General features: G+C 32.1%; 1 protein-coding gene across 5 annotated transcripts in view; it reads left to right on the top strand.

The window, feature by feature from the left end:
• The window catches only part of LOC141550644 (zinc finger protein 474-like), a 95,442-nt gene that overhangs the window by 14,301 nt on the left and 63,329 nt on the right, over positions 1–17,812 (top strand). For all 5 annotated transcript variants that reach the window (XR_012484651.1, XM_074281512.1, XM_074281515.1 and 2 more), the window contains exon 2: positions 5,048–5,204. The gene's annotated coding sequence lies outside the window, so the exon portion shown is untranslated. The remainder of the gene's footprint in view (positions 1–5,047; positions 5,205–17,812) is intronic.

Raw genomic sequence — 17,812 nt, 5'->3', positions numbered from 1 at the left:
AAGGAGTGCATAGATAGGCCCTATCTCCCTGAACAGTGATTTATGGGGACAATTTTTATCTTCCACTCATGTTTAAAAAGCCAATACTGGAATCTGATTTCAGATTTCATTGTAAACATAACAAGTACAACAATGTCAATGAAAAATCATAAAAAATTGAATTCAATCCAAGAAAATAGTCCCCAAAGAAGAGATTTGAGTATTCATCTCTTTACATCTATATCTATATCTATATATCTATCTAATTATATAGATATATATCTATATATTTGTCTATCTAACCAGAGAGAGAGAGAGAGAGAGAGAGAGAGAGAGAGAGCTCAAACTGACTTTTGGCTCCTTCCACTCCTGATCCTGGGCAAGTTATTATTTAGAAGGCCTACTGATTTCAGTACTTTCTGCAGTTTTCTGCTAAATAACCCAACCAGAGAGGAACATTATTGCATTATTGTCAATTTTATATGAAGCTATAGTTATTATTCACAGTCAGATGTCTAATTATATCTAAAGTTTCTAGGTGAGCTGAAAGGATTCTGTTCAACAAAGGGATGGATAAAATTACAATTAAAAATTTGTGGGAAAGATACCGTGATGGCCAAATGTTTGTTTCTTTAACTATTTCTCTAAATAGATACCATATTTTGATAATAATGAATATTCATAACCATTTAAAAATAATAAAGTAGAAAAGTAGGTCAATAAAGTTCTTAATCATTACAAGTGAATTTTCATTCTGTGTAACTATATACATGATATCACAGTTTTTTGGCATTAAAATAATTTAGGCTTTATCAGAGAATCCAAAGAAATTATGAATTTCTCAAGCGCTAAGTCTGTAAAACCTAACTTTACAAAGTGATAGCAATGTTAAAGAGAAACTCTTCTAAATTAAAAATATAAAATAAGTACAGGAGTGGATTACATAATAGATAAGGAATAGATTTCATTTAGTACAAAAAAAAACTGATGAGGATCTCTAAAAAAAAAAAAAACATGAAGGGAAAATCTTTGAAGAAGACTTTAGAATAACTTCTCCCATGCTTGGAATATTTCCACCTTTTTTTTCCGTCTCTCAGAATCCTTTGTTTCCATTTAGGGTCAATTCAGGAGTATATTTCTGAAATTAAAAGAAAAAAGAAAGCCATTTTAAAGGTTACAAAATCTGAGGAAAACTAAAGACACTTCAGGGCACAGGTGGTATTTTCATCACTACTACATCAGATATTAAAAAGAGACAGATTTGTTGTTCAGATTAAGATGAATTTTAAGAATGAGAATTTAGATTTCTAGACTTTTATAGCATAGGAATAAATGACTCCTGATGACGAATGAAGTGTATCTACTCCTGCCTGATAAGAATATATTTTCCTGGATTCTTGCAAATCTAATTAGAAGGATTTTAACTGAAAAGGGCAAAGGAGAAACTGTCTAAAAGTTGAGAAAATAGCAAATAAGAAATCCAGAGATTCATATAAGACAAAATCCAAGAAAGGGACTAATGATAAAATTAACAGTGTCAAATGCACAAAGTCTGAGAAACAAAGAGAAAACAAAGAGAAATCAGCTTCCTTCTCTAACCATTGTGAATAAAGTTGTGGATAATATAATAATCAATTAATTATTACTCTTGGTATTAAATAAAGTTAGGTGATCTCCTGTTTTACTGAAATGTTGGAGGACATCAACTATGAATGTCTTCATCTTTTCTTCATACACACATTTTCCATACATTTGGCTTTACTGATTTTTTACTTTCTCCTGTTAGAGTAGAAATGCCTCTCCTTTCCAGGCTTAATTCTACTATTTTATCTTTGATTCTATCCTATCTCCTGAGATTCAGCTCCATAAATCATTTTCTCTTAAAAATCCAGAGATATTTGTTCTCTACTGACTCTTTCTTCTCCAAGAACAAAAATGCTCCAATCTTCTCTAATCTCAACCTTCTCTCTATCTGACTCTTAGGTATTGTTTTATTTCAGGTCCTTCCATTTACCACCAAATTTCTAGCAAGATAAGTCTAAACTAGGTGGCTTACTACCCATTCAGTAAATTAACTAAGTTGAGCAACAATTAAAATATGTATTTATTAAATGTGTGCTACAAATAAGAAATTCTGATACTTGTTTGGTATACAAATACTCAAGTGAGACATTCCATTTAAGAATCTTTTTAAAAATTTTTTATCCATTTTAAACTTAAATACAAAATGAGCATGGGGCATTTCCATGTATACAATAAAACATAAAGAGAAGATTAAGCATAAAAACCATAAATTTCTATATAAGGTGATCTTTTTTGAAAAACTATGTTATGAGTACTATATATTGTTTTCAAAGCTATCAAGCTTCTTTATGCTTCCTTCTATGTTTTCTTTTGTTTTCTGATGTGCAGTTTTTTTTCCTCCTATCCCACCTCAATACATACACATAATGTATTTAATTAGATTTACATACATATGTGTGTACACATATATACATACATTTATTCACATGCATACATACACATATAGACATGCATGATATATATATATATATATATATATATATATATATATATATATGTATATATATAAACCATATGATACATTTTTCTATTTATGAGTTCTTTGTCAGGGGATGTATAATATTTTCTTTCTTAGGTTCAAGTCTTTCCACGTTTTTGTAAAATCGACCAGCTTATTATTTCTTATAAGCAGTAATATTCCATTACAATTTGTTTAGCCATTTTTCAATTAAAAGGCATTTATCATTTTAACCACTATATGGTAAGTGTAAAATATCTCAATGTTTTAATTAGCATTTCTCTCATCAATAATAATTTAGAGCATTTTTAATATACCTAAATATAATTTTGATTTCTTCCTTGAAAAACTGCTTGTTCATATTCTTGACCAATTATCAATTTGGGAATAACTCAAATTTTTATAAATTTGACAAAGTTTTTTATATATTTGAGAAATGAGACATTTATTTGAGAGACTGTCTATGAAAATTCCCCCCCTAATTTTCTGCTTTCTTTCTAATATTGATTACATTGGTTTTATTTGTTCAAGAAGAATACATTTTGCTCTAGTCCTTTATTTTGATTCTGTGTGTATCTCTCATTTTTAATTGTGAGGTCTTGTAAACAACATACCATCAGGTATCATCACATTCAAAATTATAATTACTATTACTATATTACTCTCCATTCTATTTTCTCCCACTTTTCTTCTTTTACCCTATTTATTCAATCCCTCCTCATATATCTAAGTAATAAGTACCTTGCCCTCCTATTCCTTAATCTACCAAACCCTCTAAGAGTTCCTTCCTTGTCTTCTCTTCTGAAACTCCTAAGTTTTAATTTACACGCACTTCTATAAGTCTATTCCTATAAATTTAGAAAACTTCTATACCTTTCTAGCTGTATATATTGTTTTCTCTTTAACCCAGTATTGATGAGGGTGGGGTTCCAGCATTACTAGCCCTCTATCCCAACTTGCTTCTTCTGTATCATTATCTTCCTTTCAAACCTCATTTGTATGAGATAATTGCTTCTTTACCACTCCCTACCCAGTTTTATTAATTTTTTTAGGATCACCCTATTATACTTAGCTTGGGCCCAAACCTTTCTTTCAAACTACCTAAGTAATAATGATATAGTCATAAGATTTTATTATTATTATTTATAATAATTTATAATGTGTTATATAACATAGCATAATATAATTTATAAAAATATAATAAAACAAATATTTTATTGATTATTAAGATAATAATTTCACATATGAAAAGTAAACAGTTTAACCTTTAGTCACCTGTAATTTGTCTTTTATGTTTACCTTATGTTTCTCTGAATCTTCCATGTTGAATTTTTCCATTGAGTTCTGGGGTGGGTTTTTTTGGTTTGTTTTGAATTTTTTTGGTTATAAATATTTGAAAGTCATTTCATTAAAAATAATTTTCCACTTTGCTAGGTAAGAGCTCTCTTGCTCTTTGAAGTATTATGTTCCAAGATCTTTGGTTTTTGAATGTAGATGCTGCTAGGTCTTGTGTGATTCTGATTGTACTCCACAGCATTTAAATCGTAGCTTTTTTAGTATTTTTATTTTCTTTTAGCTTTTGTAGTATTTTCTCCTTAAATCTTGGAGCTTTGAAACTTGACTATGATATTTCTGTAAGTTTCAATCCTGGGATCACTTTCAGGTAATAACTGGTAGATGTTTTCTATTATTACTTTACTTTCTCATTCTCAATCTTCAGGGCAATTTTCCTGAAAAAATTTCTTGCAATATTTTATCAAGACTTTTTTTGGTCTTTACTTTCAGGTAGAACAACAATTTTTAATGTATATAATATTACATATATATATTTGTATACATATGTATTCATAATTTCTCCTTAATCTGTTAATTTTCCAGATAAATTATTTTTCTAATTTATTTTTCTAATAACATGTTTCACATTTTATATTCTATTTTTTTCATTATTTTATTTAATTTTATTTGTGTGTTGGGGGTGTGTGTGTGTATATATATATATATATATATATATATATATATGTATATATATATATATATATATATCTGGAAAATTAACAGATTGAGGAGAGTATATATATATTTATATATAAATTACATAATATATATATATATATAATTACATGTGAACCCAGATTTCTATCCCCACAGTACCTATTTATGGTTAGATTCTTTTTCCTTAACTTACTCATTCTTACTTTTGTTGTATTTTTAGTAACTTATTTTTGTGATCAGATCTAATCCCAGGATATGAGAAATGGTGCCTCAGATTTTATGGCACTCTTTAGTATTATTTTCTAAGTTCTGTCCAGGGGAACCCACCTTGCCTCTCCACCCCCAAACAACAACTAGGGGCCCCAGGCAATGCCATTCAGTAAAGCTCTTCCACCACTGCCATCCTGCCTCCTGTGACCAACTAACTTCTGTAAATGAAACCAGGACCTCCACTATCCTACAAATGCCCACAGCTAGTAGAATCCCTGCTCCTTTTCTATATCCACAGGTGTAATCTTTTGTTCTCTCCCACAGCTGCAGTCCTGGGACCATGTTTGGTCAACGCAGCTGAGCCTGGTGTCCTATGACAGTGGAGGACCCTTCCATCTTTGCCTGCTCTGTTGTTTGACCATCACACTGTCCCGGAAGTAAAAGTACCCGAGAAGCTGTTTTCCATCTCAGCTGACAACAGGTTTTTGTTTGTTTTATTCTACAAAATAGACCCGAAGGTGTTTGCACTTCATGCAGGATGAATCTCTGCCCCTGGAAATAGACTTTTTTTTGAGGTCCTCTTAAGTTGTCCTAAAAGAACAACTGCTTTACCTTCACTTTCATGTTTTCTGTGATTCTGTATTTTTTTTTTTGGTGGGGGGAATTTGAAGAGTCTGGAATTTTTTGACCTACTCTTCCATCTTCCCAGAATCCTCACACCCTAAAGAATCTTACATTTTGCCTATTAGAAACAACATAACCTAGAGAGCTGGATATGTATTCTCAGAACCATGTGTTCAAATCTTGCTTTTCCCTTAATTTGCCATGATCCCAGGCAAATCACTTCCATTTCTGGGTATCTTTCAAGTTTCTCAGGATACTCTTCTGCAAAATGAGGATTATAAAATTTATTTCATAAGTAGGATCAGATATTTAGACTTGGAAGGGATCTTAGTTAAACTGCCTTATTTTATATGTAGCATAGGGATGGTGCTATCTTATCTTCTTTTTCCCTAACTTTTTCTCTTTCTCTTTGGGATCTGACCCATTTATTTCACATATGCTTTCTGGTCAAAGTTAGTTTCCCTTATGAGGTTATAACATATTGCTACAACTCACTTTTAGAGTTTATGGGATAACCCTGTTGTAGAGAGGGTTTGCATCTCTAACTCACAACTGTAGATCCTAAACCCCAACCAGTGTGTTTTACATTTAAACAAAGTAGTCATTATGACACTTTCAACTCTCTTTTGCTTTTTTACTTGAGGCAAATGGAGTTAAGTGACTTGCCACAGTCTCACAGCTAGTAAGAGTTAAGTGTCTGAGGCTGTATTTGAACTCAGGTCCACTTGACTTCAACACCAATACTCTAGTACACCATCTAGTTGCTCTAATACCTAACGTAAGAAATCACTTACTAAACCCAATGCAGAAATATTAATCATAATGTGTCGAGTCATAAACTTGGGTGCTACTCTTCTGTTAATGTATGGAGATGTATGGAATAAGCCCAAATATGCATATATCCAGTAGGTAAGGTACATGAATAGAAAAAAAAAAAAAATCTGCCTGCAATAACTCTTAGATCTTAACATCTTATTTCCTTAGAGAATAGTCTGTATTATGTGTCACCTCATGATCAGTGAGACTGATCCTTTTTTTAGGATCTTGTTTCCTCTCTTGCTGAACAAAACACTTTCTCTGCCAGAAGCTAATATTGGGACACCCAAATCATTCTGCTTTTACTCTTAAAATAAAAAGAGATTCAAAACAGAATTATTGAAGTCTGTTCCTTTGCTTGGGGAACAGAAACAATTTTCCTAAGTCTGGAATTTGAAGAGTTAATTAAGTCAGTTCATTGGAATTGGGGGGGGGGGGAGATTCTCCATCATAAACTGTTAAATGACAATAAAGGTAACCAAACCTCTGAGGGATTTCCACATTTTAAACTGCAGGTGGCAGTAAAGAGTAAAGAAGTCATGCCTTTCCTTTCTCCAACCAGCTCTTCACACATCAGAAGATTCTCCTTTCCTCTAATCAGCTTTTTCAAATAACATAGTTTTTGTTCAATCAGATTAGGTCCTGGAAGCATCCAGAAGTCCTATCTTTTTAAAATATCATAACAATAATAACTTGCATTTATATGACATTTTAAGGTTTGCAAATTGCTTTGCAAATATTTCATTTTTCCCCTTATAGCAACCTTTATATGCTATTATTATACCCATTTTACAGATGAGGAAACAGAGGTCTTTGTAGTTAAATGACTTGTCTAGAGTCACAAGGCTATTAAATGTCTAAAATCAGCAGCTTCAAAGATTGTCTTTCTCAATTCAACAGATCTCAGCTGGGTTTGGGTTAAGCTTTTCAGGAAGACACTCCCTGGTTTTAAGTGACTCACTTCTATCTTGGGATGAGAAAAAAAACTAACAGTTCTATCAGAAACCACAAAATAGGCCATATACAATTTTCTCAGTGATTACAAAGATCCTAAGGGTTTTTCCTAGCTAGGTTGTGTTAGCTGCCTCAAAGTTCTTTATAGTTATGTAAATTTGTTGCTCTTACTTAGGCTCAAAAGTAAATGTTTCCCCCTGAGGAGCTATCAAGTACCCATTTATCTGAGTTATTACTTTCAGCTCTACCCATTGTAACAAGAGATTGCTTTTCTGATTATTTCTCAAGTGGTCCTTTTCCTTTCACCTTTTCAACAAATAAAAATGTCCAAATGAAGATGATGCACCTCTCATACAAAGAAGAAAAGCCATGGTTTATGTAGCTAGGGTGATATGCTAGATCTTGGGATTTGAATGTTTTTTCTCTAATTTCAAATCTAATCTCCTTTCCATGTTGTTTTGTGAAAATCAAGAATATTTTAAAAGTTGTTCATCATAGATGTGATTTTTATTATGCCTGTGTTTATCGAATTGAATTTTGAGGAATGGGGAGAATCTAGCTATAATCCCTGCCCTTCTTTGAAAGCTATTCTTTTTTTATGATTATCAGTTTATGGGTATATATCAATTCATTGCTTGAGCCAACTGTTAAATTTTCACTGTGAGAATTTATACCTCAAAAGTCAGCAAATGCTACTTTATCAGATCTTAATATGTTGATAGTCTAGACTTAAGGCAATAAAGTGTTAATAATGCAGATGAAATTTAAAAGTGAGTCAGATAATACTTTTTTTTTTCCCCCCCAGAGAGCCTCAAAAACTTAACTTGCTGTGTGACCACTGTCTAAACAACAAAATGGCCTGCTCCTGGTCCTCACCATTTTCTTTTCTTTTTTCTTTTTTCTTTTTTTTTTTTTATTAATTTTATAATTATAACTTTTTTTGACAGTACATATGCATAGGTTTTTTTTTTTTTTTTTTACAACATTATCCCTTGTACTCCCTTCTGTTCCGAGTTTTTCCCCTCCTTCCCTCCACCCCCTCCCCTAGATGGCAGGCATTCCCATACATATTAAATATCTTATAGTATATCCTAGGTATAATATATAAGTGCAGAACCGAATTTTTCAGGAAGAATTGTATTCGGAAGTTAAAAATAATCTGGGAAGAAAAACAAAAAACAAAAAATGCTCACAGTTTACACTCATTTCCCAGTGTTCCTTCTCTGGATGTAGCTGATTCTGTCCATCACTGATCAATTGGAATTGGATTAGCTCTTCTCTATGTTGAAGATATCCACTTCCATCAGCATACATCCTCATACAGTATCATTGTTGAAGTGTATAATGATCCCCTAGTTCTGCTCATTTCACTCAGCATCAGTTGATGTAAGTCTCTCCAAACCTCTCTGTATTCCTCCTGCTGGTCATTTCTTACAGAACAATAATATTCCATAACATTTATATACCATAATTTATCCAACCATTCTCCAATTGATGGACATCCATTCATTTTCCAGTTTCTAGCCACTACAAAAAGGGCTGCCACAAACATTTTGGCACATACAGGTCCCTTTCTCTTCTTTACTATTTCTTTGAGATATAAAAGCCCAGTAGTAGCATTGCTGGGTCAAAGGGTATGCACATTTTGATAACTTTTGGGGCATAATTCCAGATTGCTCTCCAGAATGGTTGGATTCTTTCACAACTCCACCAACAATGCATCAGTGTCCCAGTTTTCCCACAGCCCCTCTAACATTCATCATTATTTGTTCCTGTCATCTTAGCCAATCTGACAGGTGTGTAGTGGTATCTCAGAGTTGTCTTAATTTGCATTTCTCTGATCAATAGGGATTTGGAACACTCTTTCATATGAGTGGAAATAGTTTTAATTTCATCATCTGAAAATTGTCTGTTCATATCCTTTGACCATTTATCAATTGGAGAATGGCTTGATTTCTTATAAATTAGTCAATCCTCTGTATATTTTGGAGATGAGGCTTTTATCAGAACCTTTAACTGTAAAAATGTTTTCCCAATTTGTTATTTCCCTTCTAATCTTGTTTGCATTAGTTTTGTTTGTGCAAAAACTTTTTAATTTGATATAATCAAATTTTTCTATTTTGTGATCAATAATGAGCTGTAGTTCTCCTTTGGACACAAATTCCTTCCTCCTCCTCAAGTCTGAGAGGTAAACTATCCTATGTTCCTCTAATTTATTTATGATCTTGTTCTTTATGCCTAAATCTTGGACCCATTTTGATCTTATCTTAGTATGTGGTGTTAAATGTGGGTCCATGCCTAGTTTTTGCCATGGTCCTCACCATTTTCAATCTATTATTTTTGGTGATAAATCACCTCTTTCTCCTTGATAACCTTCTCCTACTTTGGTTTGCATGATAAGATACTCTTCCTAATTCACTTTCATAGTTCATTGACCACTTTTCCCTTTTCTCCTTTATTTGTTCACCTTCATCTATGGATTCCATAAATGTTAACACTCTATTTGCCTGGTTTTTATTTTTCTCAACTCTCTCTTCTTGGAAAACATCTATTCCAAAGGCTTCAACTATTACCCCTCTATATAAATGCCTTTAATTTTATAATGCCATCCAGTCCTTTATGTCCAGGTGACATCTCCAACTTCTTGTTTTATGTATGCATATGTGTTTGTGTAATGTATATACATATATTAAAGCATATGTGTATTATATGTTTATGGTATATTTATACAATTATAAGTGTGTGTTTTATTTACACACATGTTATATGTATATATTACATTTATACATCTATTAAATCTGTGTGTGTATAAAACTGTCTAGAAATCACATTATCACCTCATGATCCAAAGATATCTAAAACTGAATTTGTCATTTATTCAAAAGTTGCCTATCTTCCTAAATTCTTATTTATGTAAATTGAATTACCATTCTCTCAGTCATCAAAAATTGAAATTTTCATTTTATGCTTGATTCCACATTTCATTACCCCCAAGTCTTGTCAACTTATCTCACAATCTGACCTATCCTTGCAATTCCCATTGAATCCACCTTCAATTAAATCCACAAGTACCTTTAACTGAATTCTTGAACCAGTTTTCACTGGTTTTTACGTCTAGTCTCTCTGTATTCTATTCTAATCATGTAAGCAGCCACTGAATTTATCTTAAGCAGTGGTGTCAGAGTCAAATAGAAATGCAGTCATTAAAAATCTGATGTCTGCATACTGACTTAGAAAAACCATATACTAACATTACCTATGTTCTGTTACATTTTTATCTTATTAAGTATTTTCTAACTACATTTAAATTTGGTTTAGCCATGCTCTCCCTTCCCCTTCTCATCCCACAGTTAGGGCAACAATGTCTCCCATATATGGTACTTTGTAAAACCTTATAGCATGAACTGAATAAATGTCAGCTACTATTATTAAGGTTATTATTTAAGACTTAATTTTGCCACTCCTCTTCAAAAGAATATTCATGACTCCAAGAATATTATATACCAAATAAACTGACAAACTCCTTAGCTTGGAAATCAAAGTCCAGTCTTACTCTCCACCCTTTTCCATCCTTATCAAGCTATTTATTTATCTATTCCAAGACTTTTGGGCTCAAGCTCCTGGATTATCTCCAATGTAGTCAGTACAGAGGTAGTGGTTGGGGTTATGAATGCCATTGGGCCAATGACAAGAAATAGCACAAATAAGAACACTCTGTCATCTTTGTTTGGCAAGAATATTTATTGAATAATACAGTGGAAATACATACATTTCTTTTAAGAACATTCTAAAACCATGGTTCGTTTAGCCTTGTGATTTTGATCTCAAGTAAATTCATGATTTATTGTCTCAAAAGACAAAAAAAAAAAAAGTGTAATAATAGCACAACTGGATAAATTAATTTTAGGATGATTTTAGTGTTCACTTGTTGGTGGCTCTTATATTTGAACATGAAATTTCATTCAGCTTAAAGTAAAACACATTTCATCTTGGCAATAAATAGTTTTCTTTATAAAGTGAAGTTACTAGAGGTATTTAATTATTATAATTCTCAGATATAATTGCAAGGTGATAGGGAGATTCCAGATAAAAGTTTCTTCTAGAGATTCCTGGATTAATTTATCATACTAACAATTGGGAAATGGATCCCAATTTATATAAAAGTTTTTGGAGTGAACCCAACCCTTGTTTTCCTATATGAAATTAATTTATTAGTGGTTCATTAATTATAAAATAATACTTAATAAAATCGACTTTATTGCATCCTTAATTTTTTCATTTAAACTGGCACCTTTAATTTATTATGACATTTGATATTCATAAATCTTTTGAATTATCTTCCCAGGCAAAACCGTGAATATTTTATATGTCCAGAATGGATTGATCTTGTGTATATGTGTTTTAAAAGCATATTGATTCCACAGTGTCTGGAGAGATTTCTTCCTATCTTATATTTTTTTTCCATACAATCATAGAACTTAATAAAATCCTGGTATTTGAAGAATTATGAATAAGATTTGGAACAAGATGATATAAACAAATAAATGAAAACCAGTTTCCAATACTTAAAAGGAAGTTAAAGGAAGAAAATTGGAAGGAAGATCAGTAACTAATGGAAAGTAACAAATTGTGAAATCACCAAAGTACAGAGAGAGCAAATAACTTGATTTCTTATATTTCATCTGCGGTTTCCCACACTGTGGAATGCTATGAATCTTGATCTCAAGAGGATACCCAAACTGAACAAAATGCTTCTTCTTTTTTTCCCACTGAGGTAATGGGATTAAGTGACTTGCCTAGGATCACACAGCTAGGAAGTGTTAAGTGTCTGAGATCAGATTTTGAACTCAGGTCCTCCTGACTTCAGGGCGGTGCTCTATCCACTGCACCATGTAGTTATCCCTAAACTGACAAAATTCTAAATATTTGAAGTCTTCTAAATGTCCCTTGACAATGAAATTGCATATTCTCCAAGGTCCTTTCTAGATGTAAGACTCTATGCTGTCTAATTAGCTATAAACAAGTTTTTCAGAGAAGAAACTAAAAGTCAGAGAAAATAATAGGATTTATATACTGCCTTTAATGCTTGCAAAATGCTTTGCATATATTTTCTCATTTAATTCTCACATTCCTATGAAATATTGTTGTCCCCACTTTACAGAAAAGAAAACTGAGACTGAAAGAAATTAAATTCTACTAAGTATGAGGCAAGATTAAAACTCCAATTGTCCTGACATGAGATCTAATACCCTATTTACTATAACAGTTGCCTTTTTTGCAAATGACTTTTGAAATAGTACTCATCTAAGAGTAGGATTTTTATCTTTGTTGATAAAATTGCTAGACTTAGATAAATTAATTGAAAAAGGAGAAGGAATAAAAGAGAGAAAATTAGTAATATATATTTCTGGATTCTCCCCTACCTCAAGTTTTATGGAATTCCATAGTAAAAAAAAAAAAAAAAAATCTAGGAACTCCTTTTATTCAAAGACCAGAAAAACAGGAGGAGCTCCTAGAGAAATCTTAGGACAGAACCTGATTGCCCAACATTGGAATTTCATTCCAGACATAAGAGATTGAGGTGTTGTGCAGGTCATTTGACATAAACTGTGGAAAATGGCAAAGCCTTAAAATTAGCTAGGCCTGGGGACATCAGTGTATAGAATAATTAAAAGAATAGAGTATAGGTAGGACTGAGGTGGCTGTTAATAAAGCCATCAGGAGAAGTAATCCTCATAACTTGGATTCCATACTTCTTTCATCAAACTATGACATAATTCTTTTATCCTAGATTTTGTTCATTGGTCTTGTAAGTGTCCACTGACCATATTAGGGTTGATGGATTAAGGAGATCTTTTCAATTTACTAAAGTCCTCCAAAATTTCATTATAGAGTCATTTTCACTCCAGGTTATTTAAAATTTGTGCCAGAAGAACATAAGCTCATGGCAAGTACTTCCAAGCTAGAAAAGCTTAGAGTGTGAATGTAGGAGTGAATTGTGTCTATTATATTAGAATCAAGTTTAGCTGTGTTTAAGAGGTTAATCACTTGGCTAATTAGAGGATGTCAAATAAAGATCATCTACTTAATTAAAGAGAGGTTGTCATCTGTAGTGGAGTGGATAGCCCAACTGACAAAATTCTAAATATTTGAAGACTTCTAAATATCCCGACTCTAATCTTACCTATAAAGGATTGGATTTCTCTAAAGTCCTTTCTAGCCCTAGAACTCTATAATGTCCAGTCAACTATACAACAACCAAATGTGCCCTAGATATTTTTTAATGAATTCCTGCTTAAGCCAACTTCAGAGAGTGCCACTTTTAGGCTCACAGAAATTCCAGTGATTCTTGAAAAATTGCTAGTAGGCAAAACCTGTCTCTTTTTTTTTTCCTGTGGCACTCTTCCATTTACTGTTGTCATCCATATCATTCCTCTGTTTCACGTTATTCAACACTAAATTCTTCAAATCTAGTCTTGTAATCAAGGCTCATGAATATCTGCGAAGTTATCATGATAATTTAGGTGATAATAATGTCTAGTATTTATATATTGTTTTAGGGCAGCTAGATGATGCTAGGCTTGGAGTAAGGAGGACTCATCTTCCTGAGTTCAGATCTGACTTAGATCCCTTACTATGTGATCTTTAGCAAGTTTCTTAACCCCATTTCCCTCAGTTTCCTCATCTGTAAAATAAGCTAGAGAAGGAAATGGCAAACTTATTCCTGTATCTTTACAAAGAAAACCCCAAATGGGGTCCCAAAGGATTAGACCAAACTGAAAAAATAGATTGAACAACAAATGTATTGCTTTAAGTTTTGATAAGTATTTTAAACATATTACCAAGTTTGATCTTGGCAGAAACCCTAAATTATTATGTTTCATGTTTTAGAGATGAGGAGGCCATGAATTAAAATCCTTGTCCAGTGATAAACAACTAGGAAATGTCTGCGACACTTTTTGACTCCCTAATCCAACTCTCCATCTATTGGGTCACATAGCTACCCTAAAGTATTAGCATTTTTTTCCCTGAAAGTTAATTTAATTTCATTTTTAAATTAATTTTTAATCAACAAAATTCTGCCTATTCTTTCATCCACCATCCTTCCCTATTAATTTGAGAAGGAAAGTAAAACAAAACTCCTCTTACAAATGTGTTCATATTTCTACATTGATTATATCTTTCTGTACTGAGTCTTCCCTCTCATCAAGAAATGGATTGATGAGTGCCTTCTAAATATAACTTTTGGAAAAAAATGTGTAGAAGAAATAATCGTGCTTCATATTTTTAATAGATTTCAATTGACAATCCAAAAGCTCCATTATTTCATAGTTCCCTTCCTTTTGGCAATATATTTATGGCTTACTGATTTTTTTTCTCCAAGAGTGAGTTAAGATATTTATTTTTTATTAGACTGAGTGCCTTATATTTTTATGGATACTTGAACTACTTCTTTAGAATTCTATGTTTTACACATGTATAAAGTAAAAAGGAAAGTTAAAGTAGTTTCATATTATTTTTCAATTGCTCTGAACTCGCTTTCTTTTTTTATTTTTATAATTGGGTTTTCCTTTTTCTTTACCTTAGTACCTAATAGTTTATTTTATGCTTTATTATTCTTTTAAAAATCTCTTAATTTTGCTTATCAGTCTTTAAGTCAGTATTTTCCAGTTTCTCTGCTTCTACTCTAATCTAGAGACTTTTGTACATTTTTTAAGATTGATAGTTTATCAGTCTCCTTAATTGCATACTCAATAATTATCATTGTTTCAATTTTTTTGTTTAACTCATTTATTCATGATGTCGTTATTTTGTTTCCATTTAGGTCTATATTTATTGCAAACATTTCATCTATTAATTGTAATTTTGTATTATAATCTGAAAATAATGTTACTTTTTTCTTTTAAAGTTTTTTCAAGATTTATCTCTTACAATTTGATTTTTTTGTAAAAGTACCATAGTATATTAACAATTAATTATATTCTTTGATTTTTCCCATAATTGCATTCTTTGATATTTCCCATTCAAAAGTCTTTTTAATCTATTAAATTTATTTTCTGACATTTTCTTTAGCTCTATACAACTTTTCATCATCATCTTTTTCTTACATTTTTCCAGGTCTGAGAAGGGAACCTTAGCATCTTTTTCTATTATTATGCTATTATTGTTATATTTGTAATTTATTTTCTCTTTTGAGAATATTATCACTTTATATATATGTATGTATATATATATACATACATATATATATGCCACAATTTTTAAAAGTTATTCCTTGTGCACTGGACATCTATTTTGTTTCTAATTCTTTGCTATTTTTGTGGTAGGTTCTTTCACTTTTTCTCTTCTAGTCATCATTGTTTTTCTTCCATTTGGGTGTTTTTCTATTTGATTTGGTGTGGTGAAGGGGAACAGGATTTCCAAGTACAGTCAGTTCTGTTATGTGTTTCAAAAATGTGAATTCATTCAAACATGATTGATGTATTAAGCAACAATTTGATCATATTTCAAGTTTGCTTCTGCTCAATTTCTTTTTCAAAAATAAGAGCATTCAGAAAACTGCTCCACTACATAATAACTCACAAACTTCAACTTTTCAAACACCCATTTCCACATGCAATCTTTAGGTCCTTGTCAAGATGTATGTTATATTTATTGTGTATTTTTGATGCAGTAGGAAGTGTGAGCAGAGGAAGACTAGTACACCCCATTTCCTTTATTACATCTACAACCCATATTTGCAGCAGGCTATCCGGTTTGCTTGAAAAGCCAAGGGTCATCAGAGGCCACTATTTATTGTACTATTTGTGTATTTCTTAACCATTTAACATATATAAAACCTAGGTTCCTATCTTTTTATGTGTTTAACAAAGTTCTTGAGTGTTTGTTGTGCCCTAACACTCAAAAGCTCTTAATTTTTACTGTGCAGTTTTGTGTAGAAGGTGGTTTGGGGGAATGATTATATCTCATAACAGAATGCTTGGAAGCTTTTAGCCTGCAAATAGAATTCAGTAAGAAGGCATCAAGAGAAAATTGACTAGCATATAGTGTTAGAAGAAAAATTAGATATGGAAGTTGGGAGAGTGGGGTTAATGATAGGAGAAAACATGATTTACAGAGAATTGCTTTTAAATTGAATGCTTTCAGTGGAAGGTTAAAGTCTTCAAATCTTATGAATGTTTTAAAATAAAAATATTGAATTGCTTTCTTGTTTACCAAAAGTAAAAATGAAAAGGGCAACTGATAATACTCTTCTTATTTGTTGCCTCAAATTCACAGATGTTCCTTTTTTGATAGCTAGGGGCATACCAAGAATTTTCAGTAAACATTTAACAACCACAACATTTTGGCTAGAAATAGTCAGGGTTAAGAGGTTACAAAGAGCTGTCACCATGGTTCACATTTTGTCTGGGGGACACTAAGAACCAACATGTTCCTTCTAGTCGGCAGGAGACCAACACTATTCACTTATGACTCTACAAGATAAACACTTAGATTAATTTTTGCATCACAAGATTTTCTAAAAGGGATCTTGAAAAAAATGAAAAGACTGTACAATAGAAGCTTCAGAATTGTCAAGCCAGTTTCAACTTTCAGCCAATGGGGGGGAAAAAAACACACACACACACAAAAAAAACAACTTTTGCATAGGATTCTAAAGTATCAAATAGAGCAACAATAACTTTTTGAGGAGTTATTTACTTAGGAAGACCCAGAAAGATGGAAAGATATAAAGACTCTTTATTCATGAAAAAATTGGATAAATGAGGAAGGTATGCTTCCAATGCACCAGCAAAGAAGTCATGATGAACATGCCAAAACAATTAGCATCAATTAAAGGAAAGTCTAAAACATATATATATCAGCACCACACCTATGGGTTCTACTCTATTTAACCTCCCTCTTAGCAATATACTGGTGTAAAAGCTTAGGGTAGAAAGTGTTATTAATAAAGAGTTGATATTATTGCAATACATTGTGATGAAAATTCATTGAAACCATTTCCAGGCTCCAGGTGGCCTTGACATAGGTAAAAAGCTCAAAAATACTTTGGGACCATCATACCATGGAGTTGGTAATAATTCAAAATGCACTCCCAGTATACAGAGGCTCCTTTTCTGCTATGCCAGTCCAACCTTGCCAACACAATCCTTCTGAGACATGTGTTAACCACTGTGTTTCATTTGCTATAACCTGGCCTCTCCCCTTCTCTTATCTGCCCGGCTGTGGTTTAGAAATTAGTGCTGTTATATATCACTATTGTGGTAAGATAAACAGTAACAGCTAGGATTCTAGACAGTGAGATCTTAGAGGATGTGTATCATGAAATTGGACCTACTTAAAAACAATGCCTCATTCATCTGAATTTTTTCCAATTTAAGAAAAATACATCAGTGGGTTGCAATGGGACTATTTTTTAAAGTGCCTTTCATCGTAATAAATGAATTCTAGGAACTCAATTCATATTCAATATTTTATCCAAGGTTGAAAGAGGGTTGCTGAACCATGTCTATATATTTTTATTTCTTCCTGATTTATAGGCATTGTCCAACAAAACATTCTACTTGGCAGTAAGAAAAGCCAACGAAGTAGTATAATTCCCAAAAGGAGAGATAATTCTGTTATGAAATATTTCCAGCCACAATCTTGGAAATCTAACAATAGACTATATTGTTAATAGATTGCTTAAGGATT

This window comes from Sminthopsis crassicaudata, chromosome 1, assembly GCF_048593235.1.
Source record: "Sminthopsis crassicaudata isolate SCR6 chromosome 1, ASM4859323v1, whole genome shotgun sequence".
In the NCBI taxonomy this organism is placed as follows: Eukaryota; Metazoa; Chordata; class Mammalia; order Dasyuromorphia; family Dasyuridae; genus Sminthopsis; species Sminthopsis crassicaudata.
Note: the sequence above shows the minus strand (reverse complement) of the source record. Positions and strands in the feature narration are given on the sequence as shown.